Source organism: Sminthopsis crassicaudata, chromosome 3 (genome assembly GCF_048593235.1).
Source record: "Sminthopsis crassicaudata isolate SCR6 chromosome 3, ASM4859323v1, whole genome shotgun sequence".
NCBI classification, from domain to species: domain Eukaryota; kingdom Metazoa; phylum Chordata; class Mammalia; order Dasyuromorphia; family Dasyuridae; genus Sminthopsis; species Sminthopsis crassicaudata.
The window spans coordinates 356,923,470-356,932,507 of NC_133619.1; the positions used below are offsets into that span (position 1 = coordinate 356,923,470).

A 9,038-nucleotide genomic window follows, 5' to 3' on the forward strand; every position below is an offset into this window, starting at 1 on the left:
TGGTAGTAACCAATTTAATCTGAACAATTATTAGAATTCACCCAGGGAAAAAGTTGTTAGTACATTTTCAAGGAATTCACCATAAAAAACAGATGGCAATTTTCAGTTGTGGGGGAGCATCCTTATACGTTATGAGAAGAAGTCTTTGAGTCCTGGTTGAGACATGCCATGAAGTTGATGTGTCAATAGAAAAATGCCTATTTGGAAAAAAAAATTAGAAGATTTGGTAGATTTTTTTTAATTTTTTTTAATTAAAGTTATAACTCACTGGGATTATATAACTGTAATTCTTAAAGCTTTTTTTTTTTTTTTTTTTACAGCTTGTTGATAGTATTGAGAATATACAGAAAAGCAAATTAATTTTCTTATTACCTTGCAATAGAAAGGAGGAAACAAAAAAGGAAAGGTCAGCCATCTTAAGCTGCTCTTTGGGGAATGGAGGAAATGGCATGGTATATCAACAACAAAAGAGTTCTTCAGTTGATAATGCCATGAAATCAGCAATCTTTTACTTATTGGACCAACTCATGTTACTCCTAAATAGATGAGCTGATCATGTCACAAATGACAGGAGTCAGCACTGAGAATTGTGGGGTTCCTCTGTAATCCTTTTATTGGAAAAGGATCAAAGTCTACAACTTCCTTATCTTCCTCTAAAGACTGGCCCTACTATAGGAATGATGATTTGTGAATAGGAACTTTGTTCTGTTTCCTACATTTTCTTGTCTTCTAGCAGGTGGAATTATCAAGAAGAATTAAAGAATTGTTAAAAATGCTTTTTCTCTGAATTCAGGGATTGAGAGCCATTTTTGTAATATATTTGAAATATATGTAGGAAGTTTTAAGATCACATTTGAATGTTCAATATTTTTCTATGTCTGTTTTATTGTTATTATGTGTTGCTTATTGTTGTATTGATTATATGACAAGAGTAAAACACTATAGTTAAACATGTTTGTCTGATTCTATAGAGATTCAAGACCATTTTGCCAAATGTACTCACTCAAATAGGACTCAAGAAAAGGATCAGCTTCAGAGAAGTGGTAGGGGCACAGATCCAATACAAATTGTAAGACAGACGTTTCCATAACTGATGCTTTTTTATGGATGTAAGAAATCCCCAGTATTTCTTCAATGAAGCTGACTCATGGTTTGTACAGCAGGATGAGCAGAAGCAATAATCAGTATGAACTAGTACAAAAGAAATCTACTGTTTGTTGCTTTGGACCTTTCTCTTTTTGAATGAGATATTCTTTTATATTTCTATACAACATGTCATGTCAGTTCTCTTCCTACTTCCTAATGCATAGTCAAGTGAATTAATCTTCTTTTCCTGATCTTCCCTATCATTTTTATATCAGGAAAGTGCTGTCGCTTTATTTAACATATCACAATATAACATAACATAATATAATAAATATAATGTAATATAATACTATAACATAATATAATATAATAAGTTATGCAATGTTAGCTATACAACTAAGTGGCACAGTAGTTACATCTCTGGGCCTGGAGTCAGGAAAACTCATCATTCTGAATTCAAATCCTGCCTCAGACACTTATTAGGAAAATGATCCTGAGCATTCTGCCTCATTTTGCCTCAATTTGCCTCAGTTTTTTTTTTTACATATAACAATGAGTTGGAGATGGAAATGACAAACCACTCCAGTATCTTTGGCAAGAAAACCCTAGGTGGTATCATGAAGAATTGGACATGACAGAAATGATTGAACAATAAGAACAAATATTAGCTATTATCATTGTTATCATTATTGTCTTCATCATCATTGTTATTTTTGTGGCTATTATGATTGCAACCTCTTTGTTTTAGAGATGAGAAAATTAAGATTCAGAGTGGCTAACCTGACTCAGCCATTTAGGTTAGAGTTGATAGTACAAGCTATTAGAACTCAACTTTCTGATTCTCAATACAGTCCACAAAATATTTATATATATCCTCAGGAGAGGAGTGTTATGTAATGGGGAGCTTTAGGAGAAAGGTGAATTTTTGAAACAGTTACTATGGTAATACTGAAAAAGTAGAAAATAATCAGACAAGAAAAAGGGAGGAAAAGGAATTGTATCCTTCATATGAATTTTGTTTGCTTTTATTTAAGCACACAATTCTAACAATTCTCCATTTCTCTACCTCATATGACCAAGAATGTAATTCACTGTTTCCCAATCTATTCAGGAGCTTCAGCTATTGGCTTTCAAATGCAGAGGAATTGAATCACAGTAGATGGCAAATATAATGAATGTTTCTGAAGCTATATAAAAGTGGTCTGTGATTGAGTTTAATTTGAATTAATTGTACAAAAAAGAAAACCCATCTATTTTATGTTAATCAGATGGCCTAGATCTACTTAAAGTTTGAAATTGCATATGTAATAATAATATTCACTTTCATATGTCTCTCTCCTTTTGATTCAAAGTATTTAACATGTGTTCTCTTATTTTATTCCCCAAACAAGGCTCTACATCAGTGGTCCTCAAATTTTTTAAATAGGGGGCCAGTTCACTGTCCCTCAGACTGTTGGAGTGCCTCACACTCTGTCTCTTCCACCTCAGCCCAGTGCCGGAAATGTGCTTTGCTAGTGTGAGTTTAGGTCCAAAGTCACTTCAGGTCTGATTTTGCCATAGGCAGGCCACATAAACGTCCTCAGCAGGCCGCATCTGACCCACGGGCAGTAGTTTGAGGACCTCTGCTCTACATCATATAAGGTGAGTATTATAACACAATACATAACAGACAAGGAAACTGAAGCATAGAGAATATTAAAGACTTATTCATGGTCATGATCATAAGATAAGTTATTAGTATAACTACAATAATTTTACTGATTCATATTGGTGAGTGAACCTTTGGTTTGAATAGAAAGCTTCTTCTGGAAATTAATTTTTTCATTTTCACTTTTTAGGTCCTTTTTCTTGGCATAAATTTTAGCTTCTCATTGTACTTTTTCCAATCCTAAGAAATCAGGAAATACAAAATTTAGAAAGCTTCTTGTGTCCTTAAAAAATTTATTTAGGAAAAAAAAAAAAAAAAAGAAGAGATAATAAATCAGAACAAAATGGAAGGACAAAACTTACTATTCAAACAGGAGAAATTGTTGAGGAGAAATGGAAACAAATACTTCTTTCCATCTGCCATCTATTTATTGAAGGCTATAAATTTAATGTCTCCTTTGTACTTTATTAGAAGGTTGTCCCCATACTACATTTATTTAATAAACATTTCTTATTAAGGACTTTTCTTTCCTGAGAAACTTACTATTTCTCTGGGTAGACAACAATATAAAAAAAATGTCTTAAAATTTTCTAACTACAGGGAATCTAGATGGCACAGGGATAGAATGCTAGCCCTGGAATCAGGAGGACCTGAGTTCAAATCTATCCTCAGATACTTAATTAACACTTCTTATCTGTGTGACTCTGGGCAAGCCACTTAACTCTAATTAGATTGTCAAAAAAAAAAAAAAAAAAAAAAAAAAAAAAACAACTTTCTAACTATCTGATAAGTAGTGATAAAGAGTAATGGATAGAGTTTGGGAATGAAATCCAGGAAGATCTGAGGTTAAATCACTACTCAGCTATTTAGAAACCATGTGACCTTTGCAAGAAAGAACTCCATTGACAAAATGAAAGAAATATAAAATTAAGGAACTGAATACACATTTTAAAATAGAATATCAATATCAAAGATTAGAATATTATTATCAATTAAAATTAGAATAAACAAAACTAAAATAAGCACAAAATGAGCAAAGTATGTGCCAAACTGATTATTTATGTGTATATCTCTAGAAAGTATACAGCCAAGGTAAGTGAACTTATCCACAGAATTCAATTGTAACCAATGGTTCCTTATAGGATGGTAAAATGCTATCTGATGAAGAAGCTCTGTTTTTTAAGTGTTGTTGGACCAAAATTAGCACAAGTAACAGAGAACTGATCCAACTCTATTACATCTCAACTTCAGAGGACACATTGAGTACACAAACATCTATGAACAAAATGTCACACATCAACTTTCTCTACTTTGATCTTGACTTTTAGTCTTTTTAAGTTAAATAGTATACAGCCATCAGTAACTTAGCTTGATAATCTTTTTTGTCCTTGTTTAAGACATTTAACAACATTACTGAAAACATCATGCTAAAAAGCCTGAGAGCAACTGCATAGTTTTGCTTTACTTCCTTGGTATTTGAGAAAGTGTACCATCATGGAAATGGTTGTAATACTAATGAACATTTTTTCATGAACTTCTGAAAGCCCTCATGGCTGACAGTATAAAAGGCTTGATCAAATAAATGATATTATTTATTGACTTCTGTTCATGGCATTTCTCCTGAAGTTGTTGACCATTCCTTGCCCCTTTTTGAAGCGACACTGGATCTCAGGTAAATTTTCTCCAAATGAAGTACCATCCCATTAAGGAGGACTCTGGTAAGAATCTTGCTGGGAATGACTAAGAAAAAAGAACTCCCTGTGACTGTTATAGAACAACTTATTTCCTTTTTTTTAAATAGAGATGAAGGCATTCTTGAATTCCTGGGAGATAAATCTTCTCAACCCAGGGGATAAATGAGGGGATGTCTGAACTCCTAAAATGGAAGTTTGAGATTCATTGTTCCTCTACTCAGATGTGGTGATAAAAAGCCAAGAGATAAGAGCAAGAATGGAATAGTAAATAGGTAATTGACTTCTGAACTCAGAAGAACAGGATTCAAGTCCTTCCCAAGACCCAACTGGTTATGTGTTACTGAATAATTTGTTTAACCTTTTGTGGGGGGTTGGGGAATCATATAACTCATTATCAAAAAACAAAACAAAAACAAAACTACACATATTTATTGCTCTTCATGTGGATACATACATATATAATCTTTATATAAAATATGTATGCATGATATAATGCATATAAAAAGAACACATGCATGTATATATTTAGATATGTACATATCACATTATGTATTATTATATATAACATACACAGTATACATAGGTATACATGTTTGTATAGAGAATTCTAGATGCTAGATATGGTGCTTAGTGCTAGGAATACACACATACAGTTAGAATCTACATACACATATAACCATAGTTTGAGTGTATACATACATATGCACATATACATTATACACACATACACATACATAGACACACACACACGCATATAGAACACACATACACATACATAGACACACACACACGCATATATATGCGTGTGTGTTGTCCGTTCTAGGTATTGTGCTTAGTGCTGTGTGTATGCATGTATGCATAGTGTATTCTAAGGTCTGTGCTTAGTATTTAGTGCTAGAGAGACCAAGTACAAATAAGACCAAGTCTTTGCCTTCAAGGAGATTGGAATTTAGTAAAAGAGATAGTATATGAATTATTATTGAATAATAATGTTTTGGGGACTTGGGCAGGAGATAAGTTTTATTCTGTCACATGCGCAAGTGTAATTAGAAAGATGTTTAAAAATCAGCATTGTAGAAGGAGATAAACTTTCAAATGCTATCTTCAATAGTATTTCTAACTCATTTTAATTATAGTAGCATTTTTATTTACTTTGCAATAATCCCTCTAAGTAAAACTTCTCATTTTTATAAAAGAAAGAACATTTTTGTTACAGAGGAAATTTCCATTGTGTTTAATGGACACATCACCATGCTTTATACTGAGGAACCACTGAGACAGTGAAAGGAGTCTAGTTTTCCTGTATAGAAAACAAACTTCAAAATCAAATGAAAAGAATATCATTCCAGGTCCTCTGGATAATCACCTTTTGTCCATTTTGGGAAAACTAGGGAGATAAGGGAGTGTTGGGAGATAGGAGACAAAATTTTATGAATGAGAGATAATACAACATAGTGAAAAGACTGTTGTCATTTTAGTTAGTAAAAGCTAGATTTGAAACCTACTTCAAGCATTTTATTACTCTTGTGAGTTGAACAAGTCATTTTCATTCCTCATTGTCTCAAATATCCATTACAACTCTGTTTGCTCTTGTGACTTTACTAGTAGCAATAAGTACTTGCTCTTGGCTTACTAATCTATGTCTCTCTGGCTTGTTTAATATGTCTAGAACCAATCATGAAAGTAAGAGTCCTTGGTAATCAAGCACCATTAATTTTTAGGACTAGGAGATAATATAAGATCAGCTTTAAAGATTAGCTATCAAAGCTTAAAGCTGTACCAACACTATTGGGAAACTCCATATGCATGTTTGTCTATGCATGCATTTGTGAGTGTTATTATATACACAAACATATAAAGACAGTTCTCACTTTATGGAATGAATTCTTCAGATCCCTATATAAAGCAATTTTTATATAATGAGAATTTGTTTGTGAATGTAGGGAAAGTCAGTATGGATGGAAAGAGGAAAGGGTCCATAAACCAATGGAGGAAGTGACAGGAACATGTTCCAAGGATATGTGGGGACCAGAGAGAGAGAATTGAAAGTAGGGAAAGCAACACATGTTGCTGGAGTCCCAGATACAGGGGTCCCAGCTGGAATGGAGATAAAGAGTATACAGGACAGAAATACTGGGCCAGTCATGGACATAGACAAAAAGGAATGGGCAACATGCAGGTCCAGAGATGGACATTGGTATTCAAGAACAGAAGAACTGAAAATAGAAATGGAGCTAGACAAACAGGCAGAGGCTGAAGCAGGACAAAGGTCTCTTTCAGTGATAAAAGTCTCAAGTCATGCCCTTGATTCTTAGTGATGGAGGTATCTACATAGCTCTTTTTTTTTTCTTTTCACTCAGAAGGTTCTTTTTTTTTTTTTTTTTTTCCTTTGGGGTGGGGGATAATGCGGACAAGGAAGGAAGACTATGGAGCCCTTGGCTGAGGAGCATGAGCAGAAAGAGAAATATAAGTATTATACAGTAAACTTACTTTTTTTTGGAATGTGGATTTCATTCAGAATTCTTCATGTGAAATCAAATATATTTATAATGTGAATTTACATAAAGGGAGGACTATCTGTACACCTATATAGATGTGGATGTGGGTGCATTTTTGATTCTGTGTTTAATGCTAGAGATATAAAGCTGAAATAAGATGTAGTTTTATATGTCTCTTGGTTTTAATTTCCTCATCTATAAAATTAGGTGCCTGAATTAAGTAGCCTCAAAGGTCTCTTACAATTCAAAATGCATGATTTTATGAATACACCAGTAATGCCAAATACTGACTCTTGATAATCTACTAATCCATCACTATTCTAGTTGCTAAACATCTAGAATCAGCATTGTCAATAAGACTTTATGATATCATACTCCCTTTGTTTTTAGAACTGAAGAATAATTTGAGATCAATATTAGAGTATAGCCAAAAAGAAAAAGACAGAAGAAATGAAGGATGGGGGAAAGGCTTTAGAAAATCTACTCTCCATTCCCTTAGCACTGCAGTGAAACCACATTAATTAGAAGCAATTGAGAGGAAGGCTAAACTGAATTAGTGAAAAGCTTGAATTATAGATGATTATTAAAGGAACCACTCATTATTTTCAAGTATATATGGTAACTGGAAACAGTCCAACAAAATGTTGCCTAATAGAAGTCCTTAAGTTTTAATGAACAGATAAAAATGCAGCCTTCTAAGCAAATAGATGCTTCTTATGAGTTTTACTAATTGTATTTGAAACTATCACCTTGCTATTTTCAGACCCACACATATGAATTCTTTTTTATGTTATTAATTTTCTCCTAAAAACTTTTCCTATGGAATTTTTCCTAAATAACATATTTATGTCAATGGCGATACATTCATTGAAATGCACTTGTTCTCAATATAATCTTTGCTTCTTTTCTGTTTCTCTCCTCTTACATCAAAACAATTATCAAATCTTTTCTTTTCATATCCATAATAACTCCATAATTAATTTCCTCCTATTTTTTCTTCCATTATTATAGTTCAACTTTTTTTTTTTTTAATCCAGACCTAAAAGGGGACAGACAGGAGAGCACTGAAATGGTGTGAATGATATGGCTGGCTGACTCAGGAGCTGAAACTAGAGGTAGGATAAGAATGAGGAGCTTTAACATACTAATCATTGGGGAGAATAGGGTGGGCAAGTTCAGCCTTCTATTGAGATTCACAGATGATTATTTTGATCCAGAGTTTTCTGCAACAATTGCTGTTTATTTCCAGATGAAGTCTCTCTCAGTTAATAGAAATAAGGCTGTTTGCAATATGGGATACTGCAAGTCAGGAACAGTTCAGAACACTGAGATTTAGCTATCACAGAGGTGCACAAGACTTCATATTAGTGAATGATGTCTTAAGAATAAATAATTCTATTAAGCTGGATAATTGGTTAAAGTAATTGGAAATATAATATAAGTGGCATAATAAAATGCTAGTTAGAAAGAAAATTTATAAGGAAAATCATGTTGATAGAAATAAAGAGTTGAAATTTGCACAAAAGCTTCCCATGTTATTTATATGGACTAGTGCAAAAAATATCTGTGATGGTGTACAATATGCCTTTGAAGAATTTGTTGAAAAGATCATTCAAACCCCTAGACTAAGGGAGACAGAATCAGAATAAAGGAGTAAAGTTATCACATAGAGAAGAAAGCCATGAAGCAGCTTAAGGAGTGTATTGTTCTGTTATAAATTTTAAATTTTTGTGTTTTGGATCAGATAGGGTCATATTTCTTAAATGAACTATTTAACTGCTTAGGGACCTTGTAGGTTTCATATATTTGTTTTGTATCTTGACAACGAACATTAATAAAAACACTCTTCAACTCTCCCTGGTAAAAATGTTTATGGTAAGCATGCAAAAATTGCAACCTCCAGTCTTTTATATAACATAAAACAGGAGTTCATTACCAAGTAAATTATACTTTATAAACTATATTAATCATGTATTTTTAATTCAACCAATACATATCTGTTGTGAAGTTGTCTGTGTTTTGGTTTCCTTTTGGTTAAATGCTTTAGTCTGATTATTTGATTGCTTTGTATAACTCCTAGGATTCCTAAGAGATATCAGTACAAGAGATTAT

At 32.9% G+C, this 9,038-nt stretch overlaps 1 pseudogene; it reads left to right on the forward strand.

Annotated features, from left to right (window-relative positions):
* The first annotated feature begins 8,052 nt into the window (after positions 1-8,052).
* Positions 8,053-8,693, forward strand: LOC141559660 (ras-related protein Rab-18 pseudogene; annotated as a pseudogene).
* The last annotated feature ends 345 nt before the right edge of the window (positions 8,694-9,038 follow it).